General features: G+C 49.3%; 1 pseudogene across 1 annotated transcript in view; it reads left to right on the top strand.

The window, feature by feature from the left end:
- The first annotated feature begins 342 nt into the window (after positions 1-342).
- Positions 343-23,652, top strand: part of LOC106586936 (ATP-binding cassette sub-family B member 6-like) — a 57,621-nt pseudogene continuing 34,311 nt past the window's right edge. The window contains exons 1-10 of the transcript XR_014382679.1: positions 343-367; positions 4,945-5,037; positions 8,743-8,927; positions 10,345-10,466; positions 12,693-12,802; positions 12,940-13,005; positions 14,471-14,596; positions 18,480-18,556; positions 20,135-20,198; positions 21,360-21,445. The product of XR_014382679.1 is annotated as an ATP-binding cassette sub-family B member 6-like (transcript). The remainder of the gene's footprint in view (positions 368-4,944; positions 5,038-8,742; positions 8,928-10,344; positions 10,467-12,692; positions 12,803-12,939; positions 13,006-14,470; positions 14,597-18,479; positions 18,557-20,134; positions 20,199-21,359; positions 21,446-23,652) is intronic.

The raw sequence follows: 23,652 nt of genomic DNA, 5'->3' as shown, positions 1-23,652 counted from the left end.
GTTTAATGTGCCCTCGGATTGAATGCCTTGTCCTGTTGGCTTAAAGTACTCAGCTGCAGTAAAACGTTTAGAACAGCAGGGGGCAGTGTCTGAAAACCTTGACCTTTTTTAGGTGACAACATTAGTTTGACTCAAGTTTTTTTTACTTTTTTTTAAAGAAGCCAGCCTCTCCAGAGCTTACATGGGATATCAACAGAGACCAATAGGAATCCTTCCAATAGTATTTGTTCTAAGACATAGAAGAGGTGGTACAGTACACAGATAATACAAAGACAACAATATGGCCTTAGACTCTCCACAACAACAGAAAGTGACATAAAAAGTCATTGGAACACAGGAGTGATGGTTGCTGATTATGGGCCTCTCTGTACGCCTATGTAGATATTCCATTAAAAAATCAGCCGTTTCCAGCTACAATAGTCATTTACAACACTAACAACGTCTACACTGTATTTCTGATCAATTTGATGTTATTTTAATGGACAAAAAAATGACATTTATAACTGACCCCAAACTATTGAACGGTAGTGTGTATGTATATATATTCTACAACAGAAAGTGACATAAAACAGAAAGTGACAACAGAAAGTGATATATATATTATACTATTGTCACAGAATAAGTCGTACTCATCGTTGAAAATGTCATACATGAGAGAGACGGACCAAGGCGCAGCGGAAGTGTGGACAGTCATGTTTCTTTAATTAACAAAACAAGTAAAGTATCCAAACCAAAACCATGAACAGTACTCACAACATGACAGTGCAGCAGGCTAAACCAACGCAGTGCTCACAACAATTCCCCACAAATGACAAACACACCCTAATATATGGGACTCTCAATCAAAGGCAAATAGACAACACCTGCCTTCAACTGAGAGTCCCAACCCCAATTAACCAAAACATAGAAACAGACACACTAGACTAAACATAGAATACATGAAAACCAAACAGTGCCCAAAAACCCCGGAATGCTTAAATCAAATGCCCCTTCAACAAAACACACCACCCCGAACCACATAAAACGAATACCCTCTGCCACGTCCTGACCAAACTACAATACCAATTAACCCTTATACTGGCCAGGACGTGACAGTACCCCCCCCCCCTTAAAGGTGCTAACCCCGGAAGCAACTTAACAAAAATAACCCCAAGCAACACCAAAAATAAAAATTCCCCCCTACTAAAGGGAGGGAAGGGAGGGAGGCTGCCGTCAACGACGGCACTGTGCTACACCCCCCCTCCCCAACCCACCTATCTCTGGAGGTGGCTCCGGCTCTGGCCGTTCCAGGCTGTCGGGGCAGGTCTGGCAGCTCGGGACAGTCCTGGGCAGTCTGGCAGCTCGGGACAGTCTGGGCAGTCTGGCAGCTCGGGACAGTCTGGGCAGTCTGGCAGCTCGGGGCAGTCTGGGCAGTCTGGCAGCTCGGGACAGTCTGGGCAGTCTGGCAGCTCGGGGCAGTCTGGGCAGTCTGGCAGCTCGGGACAGTCTGGCAGCTCGGGACAGTCTGGGCAGTCTGGCAGCTCGGGACAGTCTGGGCAGTCTGGCAGCTCGGGACAGTCTGGGCAGTCTGGCAGCTCGGGACAGTCTGGGCAGTCTGGCAGCTCGGGACAGTCTGGGCAGTCTGGCAGCTCGGGACAGTCTGGGCAGTCTGGCAGCTCGGGACAGTCTGGGCAGTCTGGCAGCTCGGGACAGTCTGGCAGCTCGGGACAGTCTGGGCAGTCTGGCAGCTCGGGACAGTCTGGGCAGTCTGGCAGCTCGGGACAGTCTGGCAGCTCGGGACAGTCTGGCAGCTCGGGACAGTCTGGGCAGTCTGGCAGCTCGGGACAGTCTGGCAGCTCTGGCAGCTCGGGACAGTCTGGCAGCTCGGGACAGTCTGGACAGTCTGGCAGCTCGGGACAGTCTGGCAGCTCGGGACAGTCTGGCAGCTCGGGACAGTCTGGGCAGTCTGGCAGCTCGGGACAGTCTGGCAGCTCGGGACAGTCTGGGCAGTCTGGCAGCTCGGGACAGTCTGGGCAGTCTGGCAGCTCGGGACAGTCTGGGCAGTCTGGCAGCTCGGGACAGTCTGGGCAGTCTGGCAGCTCGGGACAGTCTGGGCAGTCTGGCAGCTCGGGACAGTCTGGCAGCTCGGGACAGTCTGGGCAGTCTGGCAGCTCGGGACAGTCTGGCAGCTCGGGACAGTCTGGCAGCTCGGGACAGTCTGGCAGCTCGGGACAGTCTGGGCAGTCCGGCAGCTCGGGACAGTCTGGGCAGTCTGGCAGCTCGGGACAGTCTGGGCAGTCTGGCAGCTCGGGACAGTCTGGGCAGTCTGGCAGCTCGGGACAGTCTGGCAGCTCGGGACAGTCTGGGCAGTCTGGCAGCTCGGGACAGTCTGGGCTGTCTGGCAGCTCGGGACAGTCTGGGCAGTCTGGCAGTTCGGGACAGTCTGGGCAGTCTGGCAGCTCGGGACAGTCTGGGCAGTCTGGCAGCTCGGGACAGTCTGGGCAGTCTGGCAGCTCGGGACAGTCTGGGCAGTCTGGCAGCTCGGGACAGTCTGGCAGCTCGGGACAGTCTGGGCAGTCTGGCAGCTCGGGACAGTCTGGGCAGTCTGGCAGCTCGGGACAGTCTGGCAGCTCGGGACAGTCTGGCAGCTCGGGACAGTCTGGCAGCTCGGGACAGTGGAAGCTCGGGACAGTCTGGCAGCTCTGGCAGCTCTGGGCGGTCGGGCCACTCCGGCAGCTCGGGGCGCAGCTCGGGGCGGTCGGGCCACTCCGGCAGCTCGGGGCGGTCGGGCCACTCCGGCAGCTCGGGGCGGTCGGGCCACTCCGGCAGCTCGGGGCGGTCGGGCCACTCCGGCAGCTCGGGGCGGTCGGGCCACTCCGGCAGCTCGGGGCGGTCGGGCCTCTCCGGCAGCTCGGGGCGGTCGGGCCACTCCGGCAGTTCAGACGACTGTTGACTGGCGGGCAGCTCCGACGACTGTTGACTGGCGGGCAGCTCCGGCGACTGTTGACTGGCGGGCAGCTCCGACGACTGTTGACTGGCGGGCAGCTCCGACGACTGTTGACTGGCGGGCAGCTCCGGCGACTGTTGACTGGCGGGCAGCTCCGGCGACTGTTGACTGGCGGGCAGCTCCGGCGACTGTTGACTGGCGGGCAGCTCCGACGACTGTTGACTGGCGGGCAGCTCCGACGACTGTTGACTGGCGGGCAGCTCCGACGACTGTTGACTGGCGGGCAGCTCCGGCGACTGTTGACTGGCGGGCAGCTCCGGCGACTGTTGACTGGCGGGCAGCTCCGGCGACTGTTGACTGGCGGGCAGCTCCGGCGACTGTTGACTGGCGGGCAGCTCCGGCGACTGTTGACTGGCGGGCAGCTCCGACGACTGTTGACTGGCGGGCAGCTCCGACGACTGTTGACTGGCGGGCAGCTCCGACGACTGTTGACTGGCGGGCAGCTCCGACGACTGTTGACTGGCGGGCAGCTCCGGCGACTGTTGACTGGCGGGCAGCTCCGACGACTGTTGACTGGCGGGCAGCTCCGACGACTGTTGACTGGCGGGCAGCTCCGACGACTGTTGACTGGCGGGCAGCTCCGACGACTGTTGACTGGCGGGCAGCTCCGACGACTGTTGACTGGCGGGCAGCTCCGACGACTGTTGACTGGCGGGCAGCTCCGACGACTGTTGACTGGCGGGCAGCTCCGGCGACTGTTGACTGGCTGGCAGCTTCGATGACTGTTGACTGGCGGGCAGCTCCGACGACTGTTGACTGGCGGGCAGCTCCGACGACTGTTGACTGGCGGGCAGCTCCGACGACTGTTGACTGGCGGGCAGCTCCGACGACTGTTGACTGGCGGGCAGCTCTTGCTATTGGCTGGCACCGTTTTGTCAACTTTTTACGTGATTTGTTTTTTTTGGGGGACCAAAATCAGCCGCCATTTTGTTATTGCAAATCTCTTGTTTTTCGTTTATAAGTTAGAGGAGTATTTCAGATGAACCAGTCTGTTCCCTACATCATTTAGTCTTTGAGTGTTGTTATATTTTCATATTTGATGTGCTATGAATCGATTTCATGACTAAGAAAATGTATTTAAAATATCTTCTGAAGTTTCCTAATTGTATGTTAGTTAATCCATTTCTTGAAAAGTTTCTGTTTTGGAGATAAGGGTTTTTTATCAGACAGCGACAATATCGTACCGTGTTGTCTGTCTAGTGAATAATCTGTCCTCTGTGTCTGTCCTCTCTGTGTCTGTCTAGTGAATAATCTGTCCTCTGTGTGTCTGTCCTCTGTGTCTGTCCTCTGTGTGTCTGTCCTCTGTGTGTCTGTCCTCTGTGTGTCTGTCCTCTGTGTGTCTGTCCTCTGTGTCTGTCCTCTGTGTGTCTGTCCTCTGTGTGTCTGTCCTCTGTGTGTCTGTCCTCTGTGTGTCTGTCCTCTGTGTCTGTCCTCTGTGTGTCTGTCCTCTGTGTCTGTCCTCTGTGTCTGTCCTCTGTGTGTCTGTTCTCTGTGTGTCTGTCCTCTGTGTCTGTCCTCTGTGTCTGTCCTCTCTGTGTCTGTCCTCTCTGTGTCTGTCCTCTGTGTGTCTGTACTCTGTGTCTGTCCTCTGTGTCTGTCTCTCTGTGTCTGCCCTCTGTGTCTGTCTCTCTGTGTCTGTCTAGTGAATAATCTGTCCTCTCTGTGTGTGTGTCTCTCTGTGTCTGTCCTCTGTGTCTGCCCTCTGTGTCTGTCTAGTGAATAATCTGTCCTCTCTGTGTCTGTCTCTCTGTGTCTGTCCTCTGTTTCTGTCTCTGTGTCTGTCCTCTGTTTCTGTCTCTCTGTTTCTGTCTCTCTGTGTCTGTCCTCTGTGTCTGTCTAGTGAATAATCTGTCCTCTGTGTGTCTGTCTAGTGAATAATCTGTCCTCTGTGTCTGTCTAGTGAATAATCTGTCCTCTGTGTCTGTCTAGTGAATAATCTGTCCTCTGTGTCTGTCTAGTGAATAATCTGGTTGATGGCAGCAGCTGGAGGACCCTGGCCACCACCGTGTGTATTTATGTCCTGCTCAAGTTCCTCCAGGGTGGAGGAGCAGGTGAGGAATCATAGGACACTCCGATCACTGTTAACTATTCATGGCTGCTGTTAGCTATTCATGGCTACTGTTACCTATTCATGGCTGCTGTTACCTATTCATGGCTACTGTTACCTATTCATGGCTACTGTTACCTATTCATGGCTACTGTTACCTATTCATGGCTACTGTTACCTATTCATGGCTGCTGTTACCTATTCATGGCTACTGTTACCTATTCATGGCTACTGTTACCTATTCACGGCTACTGTTACCTATTCATGGCTGCTGTTACCTATTCATGGCTGCTGTTACCTATTCATGGCTACTGTTACCTATTCATGGCTACTGTTACCTATTCATGGCTACTGTTACCTATTCATGGCTGCTGTTACCTATTCATGGCTACTGTTACCTATTCATGGCTACTGTTACCTATTCATGGCTACTGTTACCTATTCATGGCTACTGTTACCTATTCATGGCTGCTGTTACCTATTCGTGGCTGCTGTTACCTATTCATGGCTACTGTTACCTATTCATGGCTGCTGTTACCTATTCGTGGCTGCTGTTACCTATTCATGGCTACTGTTACCTATTCATGGCTGCTGTTACCTATTCATGGCTACTGTTACCTATTCATGGCTACTGTTACCTATTCATGGCTACTGTTACCTATTCATGGCTACTGTTACCTATTCATGGCTACTGTTACCTATTCATGGCTACAGTTACCTATTCATGGCTACTGTTACCTATTCATGGCTACTGTTACCTATTCATGGCTACTGTTACCTATTCATGGCTACTGTTACCTATTCATGGCCACTGTTACCTATTCATGGCTACTGTTACCTTCTAATGGCTACTGTTACCTATTCATGGCTACTGTTACCTATTCATGGCTGCTGTTACCTATTCATGGCTACTGTTACCTATTCATGGCTACTGTTACCTATTCATAGCTACTGTTACCTTCTAATGGCTACTGTTACCTATTCACGGCTACTGTTAGCTATTCATGGCTGCTGTTACCTATTCATGGCTACTGTTACCTATTCATGGCTACAGTTACCTATTCATGGCTACTGTTACCTATTCATGGCTACTGTTACCTATTCATGGCTACTGTTACCTATTCATGGCTGCTGTTACCTATTCATGGCTACTGTTACCTATTCATGGCTGCTGTTACCTATTCATGGCTACTGTTACCTATTCATGGCTACTGTTACCTATTCATGGCTGCTGTTACCTATTCCTGGCTACTGTTACCTATTCATGGCTGCTGTTACCTATTCATGGCTACTGTTACCTATTCATGGCTACTGTTACCTATTCATGGCTACTGTTACCTATTCATGGCTACTGTTACCTATTCATGGCTACTGTTACCTATTCATGGCTGCTGTTACCTATTCATGGCTACTGTTACCTATTCATGGCTACTGTTACCTATTCATGGCTACTGTTACCTATTCATGGCTACTGTTACCTATTCGTGGCTACTGTTACCTATTCGTGGCTACTGTTACCTATTCATGGCTACTGTTACCTTCTCATGGCTACTGTTACCTATTCATGGCTACTGTTACCTATTCACTGGCTACTGTTACCTATTCATGGCTACTGTTACCTATTCATGGCTACTGTTACCTATTCGTGGCTACTGTTACCTATTCGTGGCTACTGTTACCTATTCGTGGCTACTGTTACCTATTCGTGGCTACTGTTACCTATTCATGGCTACTGTTACCTTCTCATGGCTACTGTTACCTATTCATGGCTACTGTTACCTATTCACTGGCTACTGTTACCTATTCATGGCTACTGTTACCTATTCATGGCTACTGTTACCTATTCATGGCTACTGTTACCTATTCATGGCTACTGTTACCTATTCGTGGCTACTGTTACCTATTCGTGGCTACTGTTACCTACTCATGGCTACTGTTACCTACTCATGGCTACTGTTACCTATTCATGGCTGCTGTTACCTATTCATGGCTACTGTTACCTTCTAATGGCTACTGTTACCTATTCATGGCCACTGTTACCTATTCATGGCTACTGTTACCTATTCATGGCCACTGTTACCTATTCATGACTGCTGTTACCTATTCATGGCTACAGTTACCTATTCATGGCTACTGTTACCTATTCATGGCTGTTGTTACCTATTCATGGCTGCTGTTACCTATTCATGGCTGCTGTTACCTATTCATGGCTACTGTTACCTATTCATGGCTGTTGTTACCTATTCATGGCTGCTGTTACCTATTCATGGCTGCTGTTACCTATTCATGGCTACTGTTACCTATTCATGGCTACTGTTACCTATTCATGGCTACTGTTACCTATTCATGGCTACTGTTACCTATTCATGGCTACTGTTACCTATTCATGGCTACTGTTACCTATTCATGGCTGCTGTTACCTATTCAAGGCTGCTGTTACCTATTCATGGCTGCTGTTACCTATTCATGGCTACTGTTACCTATTCATGGCTACTGTTACCTATTCATGGCTACTGTTACCTATTCATGGCTACTGTTACCTATTCATGGCTACTGTTACCTATTCATGGCTACTGTTACCTATTCATGGCTACTGTTACCTATTCATGGCTGCTGTTACCTATTCATGGCTACTGTTACCTTCTAATGGCTACTGTTACCTATTCATGGCTACTGTTACCTATTCATGGCTACTGTTACCTATTCATGGCTACTGTTACTTATTTATGGCTACTGTTACCTATTCATGGCTACTGTTACCTATTCATGGCTGCTGTTACCTATTCATGGATGCTGTTACCTATTCATGGCTACTGTTACCTATTCATGGCTACTGTTACCTATTCATGGCTACTGTTACCTATTCATGGCTACTGTTACCTATTCATGGCTGTTGTTACCTATTCATGGCTGCTGTTGTTACCTATTCATGGCTGCTGTTACCTTCTAATGGCTACTGTTACCTATTCATGGCTACTGTTACCTATTCATGGCTACTGTTACCTATTCATGGCTACTGTTACCTATTCATGGCTACTGTTACCTATTCATGGCTGCTGTTACCTATTCATGGCTGCTGTTACCTATTCATGGCTACTGTTACCCATTCATGGCTACTGTTACCCATTCATGGCTACTGTTACCTCTTCATGGCTACTGTTACCTATTCATGGCTACTGTTACCTATTCATGGCTACTGTTACCTATTCATGGCTACTGTTACCTATTCATGGCTACTGTTACCTATTCATGGCTACTGTTACCTATTCATGGCTACTGTTACCCATTCATGGCTACTGTTACCTCTTCATGGCTACTGTTACCTATTCATGGCTACTGTTACCTATTCATGGCCACTGTTACCTATTCATGGCTTCCTCTGAGTCTCTCACTGGCTGGATTTGACTCTCTTTCTCTCTCTCTCTCTCTCTCTTTGTTTCTCTGTCTGTCCGTCTGTCTGTCTGTCTGTCTGTCTGTCTGTCTGTCTGTCTGTCTGTCTGTCTGTCTGTCTGTCTGTCTGTCTGTCTGTCTGTCTGTCTGTCTGTACCTCTCCCTCTCCCTCTCCGTCTGTGTCTGTCTGTCTGTCTGTCTGTCTGTCTGTCTGTCTGTCTGTCTGTCTGTCTGTCTGTCTGTCTGTCTGTCTGTCTGTCTGTCCCTCTCTTCCCCTCTCCCTCTCTCTCCCCCCCCCCCCCCCCCCCACCACCTCCAGGTACATCAGGGTTTATCAGTAACCTGAGGTCCTTCCTGTGGACGCAGGTCCAGCAGTTCACCAGCAGGTGTCCGTCTGTTTGGTCACGTCCACTCCCTGTCCCTGCGCTGGCACCTTGAGAGACACACTGGGGACGTTCTGCGTAGTGTAGACCGAGGAACATCTTCTATAAACAACCTGCTCAGGTACGCCCCGTCCACACACACACACACACACACCCTACACACACACACACACACACACACCCTCCACACACACACACACACACACACACACACACACACACACACACACACACACACACACACACACACACACACACACACACACACACACACACACACACACACACACACACACACACACACACACCTCTCCTCTCTCTCTCTCTCAGCTACATCATCTTCAGTATCCTGCCACCCTCTCTCTCCTCTCTCTCTCTCCTCAGCTACATCATCTTCAGTATCCTGCCACCCTCTCTCCCCTCTCTCTCCTCTCTCTCTCTCTCAGCTACATCATCTTCAGTATCCTGCCACCCTCTCTCTCCTCTCTCTCTCTCTCTCTCAGCTACATCATCTTCAGTATCCTGCCACCCTCTCTCCCCTCTCTCTCCTCTCTCTCTCTCCTCAGCTACATCATCTTCAGTATCCTGCCACCCTCTCTCCCCTCTCTCTCCTCTCTCTCTCTCCTCAGCTACATCATCTTCAGTATCCTGCCACCCTCTCTCCCCTCTCTCTCCTCTCTCTCTCTCCTCAGCTACATCATCTTCAGTATCCTGCCACCCTCTCTCCCCTCTCTCCCCTCTCTCTCTCTCCTCTCTCTCCTCAGCTACATCATCTTCAGTATCCTGCCACCCTCTCTCCCCTCTCTCCCCTCTCTCTCTCCTCTCTCTCTCTCAGCTACATCATCTTCAGTATCCTGCCACCCTCTCTCTCCTCTCTCTCCTCTCTCTCTCTCCTCAGCTACATCATCTTCAGTATCCTGCCACCCTCTCTCTCCTCTCTCTCCTCTCTCTCTCTCTCAGCTACATCATCTTCAGTATCCTGCCACCCTCTCTCCTCTCTCTCTCTCCTCAGCTACATCATCTTCAGTATCCTGCCACCCTCTCTCCCCTCTCTCCCCTCTCTCCCCTCTCTCTCTCCTCTCTCTCTCTCAGCTACATCATCTTCAGTATCCTGCCACCCTCTCTCCTCTCTCTCTCTCTCTCAGCTACATCATCTTCAGTATCCTGCCACCCTCTCTCCCCTCTCTCCCCTCTCTCCCCTCTCTCTCTCCTCTCTCTCTCTCAGCTACATCATCTTCAGTATCCTGCCACCCTCTCTCCCCTCTCTCCCCTCTCTCCCCTCTCTCTCTCCTCTCTCTCTCTCAGCTACATCATCTTCAGTATCCTGCCACCCTCTCTCCTCTCTCTCCTCAGCTACATCATCTTCAGTATCCTGCCACCCTCTCTCCTCTCTCTCTTTCTCTCAGCTACATCATCTTCAGTATCCTGCCACCCTCTCTCCCCTCTCTCCCCTCTCTCCCCTCTCTCTCTCTCCTCTCTCTCTCTCAGCTACATCATCTTCAGTATCCTGCCACCCTCTCTCCTCTCTCTCTCCTCAGCTACATCATCTTCAGTATCCTGCCCACCATCGCTGATATAGTCATCGCCATCCTCTACTTTGTGTCCTACTTCAGTGCCTTGTTCGGCCTCATCGTCTTCATCTGCCTGCTGATCTACCTCAGTGAGTTGACTGATTCAGGTTTAGCTGATGTGGAATCACTAGCTAGTTAGCTGTGTGGAATCGCTAGCTAGTTAGCTGTGTGGAATCGCGAGCTAGTTAGCTGTGTGGAATCACTGTGTGGAATCACTAGCTAGTTAGCTGTGTGGAATCACTAGCTAGTTAGCTGTGTGGAATCACTGTGTGGAATCACTAGCTAGTTAGCTGTGTGGAATCGCTAGCTAGTTAGCTGTGTGGAATCGCTAGCTAGTTAGCTGTGTGGAATCGCGAGCTAGTTAGCTGTGTGGAATCACTGTGTGGAATCACTAGCTAGTTAGCTGTGTGGAATCACTAGCTAGTTAGCTGTGTGGAATCACTGTGTGGAATCGCTAGCTAGTTAACTGTGTGGAATCACTGTGTGGAATCACTAGCTAGCTAGCAGTGTGGAATCGCTAGCTAGTTAGCTGTGTGGAATCACTAGCTAGTTAACTGTGTGGAATCACTAGCTAGTTAGCTGTGTGGAATCACTGTGTGGAATCACTAGCTAGTTAGCTGTGTGGAATCGCTAGCTAGTTAGCTGTGTGGAATCGCTAGCTAGTTAGCTGTGTGGAATCACTGTGTGGAATCACTAGCTAGTTAGCTGTGTGGAATTGCTAGCTAGTTAGCAGTGTGGAATCACTGTGTACAATCGCTAGCTAGTTAGCTGTGTGGAATCACTAGCCAGTAAGCTGTTTGGAATCACTAGCTAGTTAGTTGTGTGGAATCACTAGCTAGTTAGCTGTGTGGAATCACTAGCTAGTTAGCTGTGTGGAATTGCTAGCTAGTTAGCTGTGTGGAATCACTGTGTGGAATCACTAGCTAGTTAGCTGTGTGGAATCACTAGCTAGTTAGCTGTGTGGAATTGCTAGCTAGTTAGCAGTGTGGAATCACTGTGTACAATCGCTAGCTAGTTAGCTGTGTGGAATCACTAGCCAGTTAGCTGTTTGGAATCACTAGCTAGTTAGTTGTGTGGAATCGCTAGCTAGTTAGTTGTGTGGAATCGCTAGCTAGTTAGTTGTGTGGAATCGCTAGCTAGTTAGTTGTGTGGAATCGCTAGCTAGTTAGCTGTGTGGAATCGCTAGCTAGTTAGTTGTGTGTGCACAAGTAGTGGCCGTCATGACATCTCCAGCCCGTAGAACTAGAGTTTCCGCCACCCTGGACGTCTCCAGCCCGTAGAACTAGAGTTTCCGCCACCCTGGACGTCTCCAGCCCGTAGAACTAGAGTTTCCGTCACCCTGGACGTCTCCATCCCGTAGAACTAGAGACGGAAACTCTAGTTTCCGTCTCTAGAGTTTCCGCCACCCTGGACGTCTCCAGCCCGTAGAACTAGAGTTTCCGTCACCCTGGACGTCTCCAGCCCGTAGAACTAGAGTTTCCGTCACCCCTAGAGTTTCCGTCACCCTGGACGTCTCCAGCCCGTAGAACTAGAGTTTCCGCCACCCTGGACGTCTCCAGCCCGTAGAACTAGAGTTTCCGTCACCCTGGACGTCTCCAGCCCGTAGAACTAGAGTTTCCGCCACCCTGGACGTCTCCAGCCCGTAGAACTAGAGTTTCCGCCACCCTGGACGTCTCCAGCCCGTAGAACTAGAGTTTCCGCCACCCTGGACGTCTCCAGCCCGTAGAACTAGAGTTTCCGCCACCCTGGACGTCTCCAGCCCGTAGAACTAGAGTTTCCGTCACCCTGGACGTCTCCAGCCCGTAGAACTAGAGTTTCCGTCACCCTGGACGTCTCCAGCCCGTAGAACTAGAGTTTCCGCCACCCTGGACGTCTCCAGCCCGTAGAACTAGAGTTTCCGTCACCCTGGACGTCTCCAGCCCGTAGAACTAGAGTTTCCGTCACCCTGGACGTCTCCAGCCCGTAGAACTAGAGTTTCCGTCACCCTGGACGTCTCCAGCCCGTAGAACTAGAGTTTCCGTCACCCTGGACGTCTCCAGCCCGTAGAACTAGAGTTTCCGTCACCCTGGATGCAGAAATCCAGGGTGAAAGGTTTTTTTGGGGTCAGTGGTATTGACATCGCTTCTGGAGTATGAAGTTTTGTTGCATAACAGTGATGGGTCCTATTCTATTACACAGTGATACTGACAGAGGACAGACTCAGTTTGATGACTTGCTGTAGCCGATCGCAGCGTTAGTAGCGTGACAGTGGTCGAGGTAACGATGCTTTGTGTTTGGAGTCCAGGTTGTTCTCTGAAAACATATTCATTCACCAGCTTTCACCATCCTGATCACCGAGTGGAGGACCAAGTACAGACGAGACATGAACACTCAGGACAACAACGCCAAGTCTAAGGCTGTGGATTCACTGCTCAACTTTGAGACGGTACTGACTGAGCCATATCCAATACCCCCTGCTAAACCCCAAACCCAAACCTTACCCAGAACCCTTTCACATCCCAACCTCCTCCACAGCTTACTACCCAGATAAACCATGCATTCAGTCAAACCTTTTGTTTGCAGGTGAAATATTACAATGCTGAGGGGTATGAAGTGACCTGCTTCGAAGAGGCAATTCTGAAGTACCAGGTAAAAGGATAACGAACATTTCCTGACTTTACAATCTCCAGGTCCTGTTGTTGGGGTATTGACATCTATACAGTCTGACTTTTAGATATTGTGCTCTCCTGATTGGTTGAGTGTTGAGGTAGCTAGCTGGTGATCGTGTTCCCCTGTCCTGATTGGTTGAGTGTTGAGGTAGCTAGCTGATGATTGTGCTCCCCTGTCCTGATTGGTTGAGTGTTGCGGTAGCTAGCTGATGATTGTGCTCTCCTGTCCTGATTGGTTGAGTGTTGAGGTAGCTAGCTGATGATTGTGCTCCCCTGTCCTGATTGGTTGAGTGTTGAGGTAGCGAGCTGAGGATTGTGCTCTCCTTTCCTGATTGGTCGATGTTGAGGTAGCTAGCTGGTGATTGGACTCCCCTGTCCTGATTGGTTGAGTGTTGAGGTAGCTTGCTGAGGATTGTGCTCTCCTGTCCTGATTGGTTGAGTGTTGAGGTAGCTAGCTGATGATTGTGCTCTCCTGTCCTGATTGGTTGAGTGTTGAGGTAGCTAGCTGATGATTGTGCTCCCCTGTCCTGATTGGTTGAGTGTTGCGGTAGCTAGCTGATGATTGTGCTCTCCTGTCCTGATTGGTCGATGTTGAGGTAGCTAGCTGGTTATTGTGCTCTCCTGTCCTGATTGGTTGAGTGTTGAGGTAGCTAGCTGGTGGTTGTGTACCCCTGTCCTGATTGGTTGAGTGTTGAGGTAGCTAGCTGATGATTGTGCTCTCCTGTCCTGATTGGTCGATGTTGAGGTAGCTTGCTGAGGATTGTGCTCTCCTGTCCTGATTGGTCGATGTTGAGGTAGCTAGCTGAGGATTGTGCTCTCCTGTCCTGATTGGTTGAGTGTTGAGGTAGCTAGCTGATGATTGTGCTCTCCTGTCCTGATTGGTCGATGTTGAGGTAGCTAGCTGATGATAGGACTCCCCTGTCCTGATTGGTTGAGTGTTGAGGTAGCTAGCTGAGGATTGTGCTCTCCTGTCCTGATTGGTTGAGTGTTGTGGTAGCTAGCTGATGATTGTGCTCTCCTGTCCTGATTGGTCGATGTTGAGGTAGCTAGCTGGTTATTGTGCTCTCCTGTCCTGATTGGTTGAGTGTTGAGGTAGCTAGCTGGTGGTTGTGTACCCCTGTCCTGATTGGTTGAGTGTTGAGGTAGCTAGCTGGTGATTGTGTACCCCTGTCCTGATTGGTTGAGTGTTGAGGTAGCTAGCTGGTGATTGTGTTTCCCTGTCCTGATTGGTTGATGTTGACGTAGCTAGCTGGTGATCGTGTTCCCCTGTCCTGATTGGTTGAATGTTGAGGTAGCTAGCTGGTGATCGTGTTCCCCTGTCCTGATTGGTTGAATGTTGAGGTAGCTAGCTGGTGATCGTGTACCCCTGTCCTGATTGGTTGAGTGTTGAGGTAGCTAACTGGTGATTGTGTTTCCCTGTCCTGATTGGTTGATCCTGTCTGCAGCAGTCAGAGTGGAAGACCAACGCCTCGTTGGCCCTACTGAACCAAACCCAGAACCTGATCATTGGCTCGGGGCTATTAGCAGGATCTCTGCTCTGTGCTTACATGGTCACAGAAGGCCAGTTCCAGGTACAGTCTCCTCTACCTTCATATGGGTTCACATCAGACCACACTGGCATCCTCTGAATCCTTCTCCGTTTACACTTGATCTCTATTGATGTTAGTCAGGGTGTTAATCTGCAGGGTGTTAGTCTGCAGGGTGTTAGTCTGCAGGGTGTTAGTCTGCAGGGTGTTAGTCTGCAGGGTGTTAGTCAGCAGGGTGTTAGTCAGCAGGGTGTTAGTCAGCAGGGTGTTAGTCAGAGTGTTAGTCAGGGTGTTAGTCAGCAGGGTGTTAGTTAGGGTGTTAGTCAGCAGGGTGTTAGTCAGGGTGTTAGTCAGCATGGTGTTAGTCAGCAGGGTGTTAGTCAGGGTGTTAGTCAGCATGGTGTTAGTCAGCAGGGTGTTAGTCGGCAGGGTGTTAGTCAGCAGGGTGTTAATCAGGGTGTTAGTCAGGGTGTTAGTCAACATGGTGTTAGTCAGCATGGTGTTAATCAGCATGGTGTTAGTCAGGAGGGTGTTAGTCAGCAGGGTGTTAGTCAGGGTGTTAGTCAGCAGGGTGTTAGTCAGGGTGTTAGTCAGCAGGGTGTTAGTCAGCATGGTGTTAATCAGCATGGTGTTAATCAGCATGGTGTTAGTCAGGAGGGTGTTAGTCAGGGTGTTACTCAGGGTGTTAGTCAGCTGGGTGTTAGTCAGCAGGGTGTTAGTCAGCAGGGTGTTAGTCAGCAGGGTGTTAGTCAGGGTGTTAGTCAGCAGGGTGTTAGTCGTCAGGGTGTTAGTCGTCAGGGTGTTAGTCAGCAGGGTGTTAGTCTGCAGGGTGTTAGTCTGCAGGGTGTTAGTCAGCAGGGTGTTAGTCAGCAGGGTGTTAGTCAGCAGGGTGTTGGTCTGCAGGGTGTTAGTCAGGGTGTTAGTCAGCAGGGTGTTAGTCAGGGTGTTAGTCAGCAGGGTGTTAGTCAGCAGGGTGTTAGTCTGCAGGGTGTTAGTCTGCAGGGTGTTAGTCAGCAGGGTGTTAGTCTGCAGGGTGTTAGTCAGCAGGGTGTTAGTCAGCAGGGTGTTAGTCAGGGTGTTAGTCAGCAGGGTGTTAGTCAGCAGGGTGTTAGTCAGGGTGTTAGTCAAGGTGTTAGTCAGCAGGGTGTTAGTCAGCAGGGTGTTAGTCAGCAGGGTGTTAGTCAGGGTGTTAGTCAGCAGGGTGTTAGTCAGGGTGTTAGTCAGCAGGGTGTTAGTCAGCAGGGTGTTAGTCAGGGTGTTAGTCAGCAGGGTGTTAGTCAGGGTGTTAGTCAGCAGGGTGTTAGTCAGAGTGTTAATCAGGGTGTTAGTCAGCAGGGTGTTAGTTAGGGTGTTAGTCAGGGTGTTAGTCAACATGGTGTTAGTCAGCATGGTGTTAATCAGCATGGTGTTAATCAGGGTGTTAGTCAGGGTGTTAGTCAACATGGTGTTAGTCAGCATGGTGTTAATCAGCAGGGTGTTAGTCATCAGGGTGTTAGTCAGCATGGTGTTAATCAGCATGGTGTTAGTCAGGAGGGTGTTAGTCAGCAGGGTGTTAGTCAGCAGGGTGTTAGTCAGCAGGGTGTTAGTCAGGAGGGTGTTAGTCAGCAGGGTGTTAGTCAGCAGGGTGTTAGTCAGCAGGGTGTTAGTCAGCAGGGTGTTAGTCAGCAGGGTGTTAGTCTGCAGGGTGTTAGTCAGCAGGGTGTTAGTCTGCAGGGTGTTAGTCTGCAGGGTGTTAGTCAGCAGTGTGTTAGTCAGCAGTGTGTTAATCAGGGCGTTAGTCAACAAGGGGGTTAGTCATCAGGGTGTTAGTCTGCAGGGTGTTAGTCAGCAGGGTGTTAGTCAGGCTGTTAGTCAGCAGGGTGTTAGTCAGAGTGTTAGTCAGGGTGTTAGTCAGCAGGGTGTTAGTTAGGGTGTTAGTCAGCAGGGTGTTAGTTAGGGTGTTAGTCAGCAGGGTGTTAGTCAGCAGTGTGTTAATCAGGGTGTTAGTCAGCATGGTGTTAGTCAGCAGGGTGTTAGTCAGCAGGGTGTTAGTCAGCAGGGTGTTAGTCAGGCTGTTAGTCAGCAGGGTGTTAGTCAGCAGGGTGTTAGTCAGCAGGGTGTTAGTCAGCAGGGTGTTAGTCAGGCTGTTAGTCAGCAGGGTGTTAGTCAGAGTGTTAGTCAGGGTGTTAGTCAGCAGGGTGTTAGTTAGGGTGTTAGTCAGCAGGGTGTTAGTTAGGGTGTTAGTCAGCAGGGTGTTAGTCAGCAGTGTGTTAATCAGGGTGTTAGTCAGCATGGTGTTAGTCAGCAGGGTGTTAGTCAGCAGGGTGTTAGTCAGCAAGGTGTTAGTCAGCAGGGTGTTAGTCAGCAGGGTGTTAGTCAGGGTGTTAGTCTGCAGGGTGTTAATCAGGGTGTTAGTCAGCAGGGTCTTAGTCAGCAGGGTGTTAGTCAGCAGGGTGTTAGTCAGCAGGGTGTTAGTCTGCAGGGTGTTAGTCAGCAGGGTGTTAGTCTGCAGGGTGTTAGTCAGCAGGGTGTTAGTCAGAGTGTTAGTCAGCAGGGTGTTAGTCAGCAGGGTGTTAGTCATGGTGTTAGTCAGCAGTGTGTTAGTCAGCAGTGTGTTAATCAGGGTGTTAGTCAGGGTGTTAATCAGGGTGTTAGTCAGTCTGTTAGTCAGCAGTGTGTTAGTCAGCAGTGTGTTAATCAGGGTGTTAGTCAGGGTGTTAATCAGGGTGTTAGTCAGGGTGTTAGTCAGCAGGGTGTTAGTCAGCAGGGTGTTAGTCGGGGTGTTAATCAGGGTGTTAGTGAGCAGGGTGTTAATCAGGGTGTTAGTCAGGGTGTTAGTCAGCAGGGTGTTAGTCAGCAGGGTGTTAATCAGGGTGTTAGTCAGGGTGTTAGTCAGGGTGTTAGTCAGGGTGTTAGTCAGCAGGGTGTTAGTCAGCAGGGTGTTAGTCTGCAGGGTGTTAGTCAGCAGGGTGTTAGTCAACAGGGTGTTAGTCAGGGTGTTAGTCAGGGTGTTAGTCAACATGGTGTTAGTCAGCATGGTGTTAATCAGCAGGGTGTTAGTTAGGGTGTTAGTCTGCAGGGTGTTAATCAGGGTGTTAGTCAGCAGGGTGTTAGTCAGCAGGGTGTTAGTCTGCAGGGTGTTAGTCAGCAGGGTGTTAGTCTGCAGGGTGTTAGTCTGCAGGGTGTTAGTCAGCAGGGTGTTAGTCAGAGTGTTAGCCAGCAGGGTGTTAGTCAGCAGGGTGTTAGTCAGCAGGGTGTTAGTCAGCAGGGTGTTAGTCATGGTGTTAGTCAGCAGTGTGTTAGTCAGCAGTGTGTTAATCAGGGTGTTAGTCAGGGTGTTAATCAGGGTGTTAGTCAGGGTGTTAGTCAGCATGGTGTTAATCAGCATGGTGTTAGTCAGGAGGGTGTTAGTCAGCAGGGTGTTAGTCAGCAGGGTGTTAGTCAGCAGGGTGTTAGTCAGCAGTGTGTTAGTCAGCAGTGTGTTAATCAGGGTGTTAGTCAGCATGGTGTTAGTCAGCAGGGTGTTAGTCAGCAGGGTGTTAGTCAGCAGGGTGTCGTCAGCAGGGTGTTAGTCGGGGTGTTAATCAGGGTGTTAGTCAGCAGGGTGTTAATCAGGGTGTTAGTCAGGGTGTTAGTCAGCAGGGTGTTAGTCAGCAGGGTGTTAGTCAGCAGGGTGTTAATCAGGGTGTTAGTCAGGGTGTTAGTCAGCAGGGTGTTAGTCTGCAGGGTGTTAGTCAGGGTGTTAGTCAGGGTGTTAGTCAGCAGGGTGTTAGTCAGCAGGGTGTTAGTCTGCAGGGTGTTAGTCAGCAGGGTGTTAGTCAGCGGGTGTTAGTCAGCAGGGTGTTAGTCAACAGGGTGTTAGTCGGGGTGTTAATCAGGGTGTTAGTCAACAGGGATGATAGTTAATTGATTGTGGTTGTGTGTTATTGGTCTGCTCACTTCTCCTTAGGTTGGTGACTATGTCCTGTTTGGCACCTACATCATCCAGCTGTACACTCCTCTCAACTGGTTCGGTACATATTACAGGTGAGATCACCTGGTTCGGTACATATTACAGGTGAGATCAGCTGGTCTGGTACATATTACAGGTGAGATCAGCTGGTCTGGTACATATTACAGGTGAGATCACCTGGTCCGGTACATATTACAGGTTAGATGACCTGGTCCGGTACATATTACAGGTGAGATCAGCTGGTCTGGTACATATTACAGGTTAGATGACCTGGTCCGGTACATATTACAGGTGAGATCACCTGGTCTAATACATATTACAGGTGAGATCAGCTGGTCTGGTACATATTACAGGTGAGATCACCTGGTCTGGTACATATTACAGGTGAGATCACCTGGTCTAATACATATTACAGGTGAGATCAGCTGGTTCGGTACATATTACAGGTGAGATCAGCTGGTCTGGTACATATTACAGGTGAGATCAGCTGGTTCGGTACATATTACAGGTGAGATCAACTGCTCTGGTACATATTACAGGTGAGATCACCTGGTTCGGTACATATTACAGGTGAGATCACCTGGTTCGGTACATATTACAGGTGAGATCAGCTGGTATGGTACATATTACAGGTGAGATCACCTGGTCTGGTCCATATTACAGGTGAGATCAGCTGGTCTGGTACATATTACAGGTGAGATCACCTGGTCTGGTCCATATTACAGGTGAGATCAGCTGGTCTGGTACATATTACAGGTGAGATCACCTGGTCTGGTACATATTACAGGTGAGATCACCTGGTCTAATACATATTACAGGTGAGATCACCTGGTCTAATACATATTACAGGTGAGATCACCTGGTCTGGTCCATATTACAGGTGAGATCACCTGGTATGGTACATATTACAGGTGAGATCACCTGGTCTGGTCCATATTACAGGTGAGATCACCTAGTCTGGTACATATTACAGGTGAGATCACCTGGTCTGGTACATATTACAGGTGAGATCACCTGGTCTGGTACATATTACAGGTGAGATCAGCTGGTCTGGTACATATTACAGGTGAGATCAGCTGGTCTGGTCCATATTACAGGTGAGATCACCTGGTCTGGTACATATTACAGGTTAGATCACCTGGTCTGGTACATATTACAGGTGAGATCACCTGGTCTGGTACATATTACAGGTGAGATCACCTGGTCTGGTCCATATTACAGGTGAGATCACCTGGTCTGGTACATATTACAGGTGAGATCACCTGGTCTGGTACATATTACAGGTTAGATCACCTGGTCTGGTACATATTACAGGTGAGATCAGCTGGTCTGGTACATATTACAGGTGAGATCACCTAGTCTGGTACATATTACAGGTGAGATCACCTGGTCTGGTACATATTACAGGTGAGATCACCTGGTCTGGTACATATTACAGGTGAGATCAGCTGGTCTGGTACATATTACAGGTGAGATCACCTGGTCTGGTACATATTACAGGTGAGATCACCTGGTCTGGTACATATTACAGGTGAGATCACCTGGTCTGGTACATATTACAGGTGAGATCTACAATCTCACTGTATGGGAGACAGTCACATGCGTTTCGCTATGCCTCCATTACTGGATAACTCAACATATTCTCTCCACAGACTAATCCAGAGTTCCTTTATTGACATGGAGAACATGTTCAAGATCTTAACAGAACACAAAGAGGTAAGCACATGGTGCTAGAGAGTTACTCCTGTATCTGAGGGGTAATGAGGCGTGTTTATCATTTAAACTGCTGAGACCATGGTCAGGTTTGTGTGTGTGTCCGCGTTCGTGTGTTTGCCCCTGCTCCTGCCCTCCCTCGCCGTCTCCCTCTCTCCCTCTCCCGCTCCCTCTCCCTCTCCGTCTCCCGCTCCCTCTCCCTCTCCGTCTCCCTCACCCTCTCCCGCTCCCTCTCCGTCTCCCTCACCCTCTCCCTCTCCCTCTCCCGCTCCCTCTCCCGCTCCCTCTCCCGCTTCCTCTCCCGCTCCCTCTCCCTCACCCTCTCCCGCTCCCTCTCCGTCTTCCACTCCCTCTCCCTCTCCCGCTCCCGCTCCCTCTCCCTCTCCCTCTCCCGCTCCGTCTCCCTCTCCCGCTCCCTCTCCCTCTCCCGCTCCCTCTCCCGCTCCCTCTCCCTCTCCCTCCCGCGCCCGCTCCCTCTCCCTCCCTGAGGCTTGTGGAGGGCCTCTCTGTGGGAAAACTCTCCCAAGTTAGTCTATAAGCTGTGGCACAGTGGGTTGTGGGACTGTTGGCTGTGGACTGTGGGGCTGCAGACTGTGGACTGTGGTGCTGTGGGCTGTGGGACTCTGGGCTGTGGGATTGTGGGGCCTTGGGCTGTGGGACTGTGGGCTGTGGGACTGTGGGCTGTGGGACTGTGGGACTGTGGGACTGTGGGACTCTGGGCTGTGGGACTGTGGGGCCTTGGGCTGTGGGACTCTGGGCTGTGGGACTGTGGGACTCTGGGCTGTGGGACTGTGGGACTCTGGGCTGTGGTGCTGTGGGACTGTGGGACTCTGGGACTCTGGGACTGTGGGACTCTGGGCTGTGGGACTCTGGGCTGTGGGACTCTGGGCTGTGGGACTGTGGGACTCTGGGCTGTGGGACTGTGGGACTCTGGGCTGTGGGACTCTGGGCTGTGGGACTGTGGGACTCTGGAGAGGGGAGTGAAGTGGGAGGAGGTGTAGAAAACGCTTTGACGGTAACTGCAAGGTGGTGCTTAATATTCTTGTTATGTCTGAGATCCACTGTGTGTGAGCTGAGAGCCTGAGCCACGGAGGAAGTAGACCGTCTAGTCCCTGAGTTCCACCACACTGACGATCTCGTCTCCTGTCATGTTGTCTTGTCCAGGTGCAAGACGATGTCAGAGCCACAGAGCTCCAGTTGACAACAGGCGTGGTGAAGTTTCAGAACGTGTGCTTCAGCTACACTGAGGGGTAGGTCACAAAAAAAAACACGTGTAGTTCGTCTATGATGTCATGAGAATGTGTAGTTCCTCTATGACGTCATGAGAATGTGTAGTTCGTCTATGATGTCATGAGAATGTGTAGTTAATCTCTGATGTCATGAGAATGTGTAGTTAATCTCAGATATCATGAGAATGTGTAGTTAATCTCTGATATTTTGAGAATGTGTAGTTAAACTCTATCATGAGAATGTGTAGTTAATCTCTGATATCATGAGAATGTGTAGTTAATCTCTGATATCATGAGAATGTGTAGTTAATCTCTGATGTCATGAGAATGTATAGTTAATCTCTGTTAAGATAATGTGTAGTTAATCTCTGATGTCATGAGAATGTGTAGTTAATCTCTGATATCATGAGAATGTGTAGTTAACCTCTACTCAACAGCCAGTGGAATCCCGTGGCGCGATATTCAAATACCTTAGAAATGCTATTACTTCAATTTCTCAAACATATTACTATTTTACACCATTTTAAAGACAAGACTCTCGTTAATCTAACCACACTGTCCGATTTCAAAAAGGCTTTACAACGAAAGCAAAACATTCGATTATGTCAGCAGAGTACCCAGCCAGAAATAATCAGACACCCATTTTTCAAGCTAGCATATAATGTCACATAAACCCAAACCACAGCTAAATGCAGCACTAACCTTTGATGATCTTCATCAGATGACACTCCTAGGACATTATGTTATACAATACATGCATGTTTTGTTCAATCAAGTTCATATTTATATCAAAAACCAGCTTTTTACATTAGCATGTGACTAGCATGTGACTAGCATTCCCACCGAACACTTCCGGTGAATTTACTAAATTACTCACGATAAACGTTCACAAAAAACATAACAATTATTTTAAGAATTATAGATACAGAACTCCTTTATGCAATCGCGGTGTCCAATTTTAAAATAGCTTTTCGGTGAAAGCACATTTTGCAATATTCTGAGTAGATAGCCAGGCCATCACAGGCTAGCTATTTTGACACCCACCAAGTGTGGTACTCACCAAACTCAGATTTACTATTAGAAAAATTGGATTACCTTTGCTGTTCTTCGTCAGAATGCACTCCCAGGACTTCTACTTCAATAACAAATGTTGGTTTGGTTCCAAATAATCCATAGTTATATCCAAATAGCGGAGTTTTGTTTGTGTGTTCAAGACACTATCCGAAGGGTAAAGAAGGGTGATGCGCCCGGCGCGTTTCGTGACAAAAAAATTCAAAATATTCCATTACCGTACTTCGAAGCATGTCAAACGCTGTTTAAAATCAATTTTTATGCGATTTTTCTCGTAAAAAAGCGATAATATTCCGACCGGGAGTCGTTGTTTTCATTTAAAGAGAGAGAAAGTAAACATGGTGTCGGCTCGTGCACGCGCCTCCAGTCTCATTGTCCTCAGATCGACCACTATCCAAATGCGCTAATGTTTTTCAGCCATGGCCTGCAAAGCCACCATTCATCGTTCTGGCGCCTTCTGAGAGCCTATGGGAGCGTTAGAAAATGTCACGTTATGCCAGAGATCCCCTGTTTTGGTTAGAGATGATCAAGAAGGCCAAGAAATAGTCAGAGAGAGCGCTTCCTGTTTGGAATCTTCTCAGGTTTTGGCCTGCCAAATGAGTTCTGTTATACTCAGACACCATTCAAACAGTTTTAGAAACTTTAGGGTGTTTTCTATCCAAATCAAACAATTATATGCATATTCTAGTTACTGGGCAGGAGTAGTAACCAGATTAAATCGGGTACGTTTTTTATCCGGCTGTGCAAATACTGCCCCCTATCCCCAACAGGTTAATCTCTGATATTATGAGAATGTGTAGTTAATCTCTGATATCATGAGAATGTGTAGTTAATCTCTGATATCATGAGAATGTGTAGTTAATCTCTGATGTCATGAGAATGTGTAGTTAATCTCTGATATCATGAGAATGTGTAGTTAATCTCTGATGTCACGAGAATGTGTAGTTAATCTCTGATATCATGAGAATGTGTAGTTAGTCTCTGATGGCACGAGAATGTGTAGTTAATCTCTGATGGCATGAGAATGTGTAGTTAATCTCTGACGTCATGGACATATTCTCTTAATGACAGACAATACAATACATTTACTAACAGATTAATGGTCATGGATGGAGCAGAACAGAGTTTGTACTACAGCTAAGCATAACCCTGTCATT

This window comes from Salmo salar, chromosome 25, assembly GCF_965601325.2.
Source record: "Salmo salar chromosome 25, fSalSal1, whole genome shotgun sequence".
NCBI classification, from domain to species: Eukaryota; Metazoa; Chordata; class Actinopteri; order Salmoniformes; family Salmonidae; genus Salmo; species Salmo salar.
Note: the sequence above shows the minus strand (reverse complement) of the source record. Positions and strands in the feature narration are given on the sequence as shown.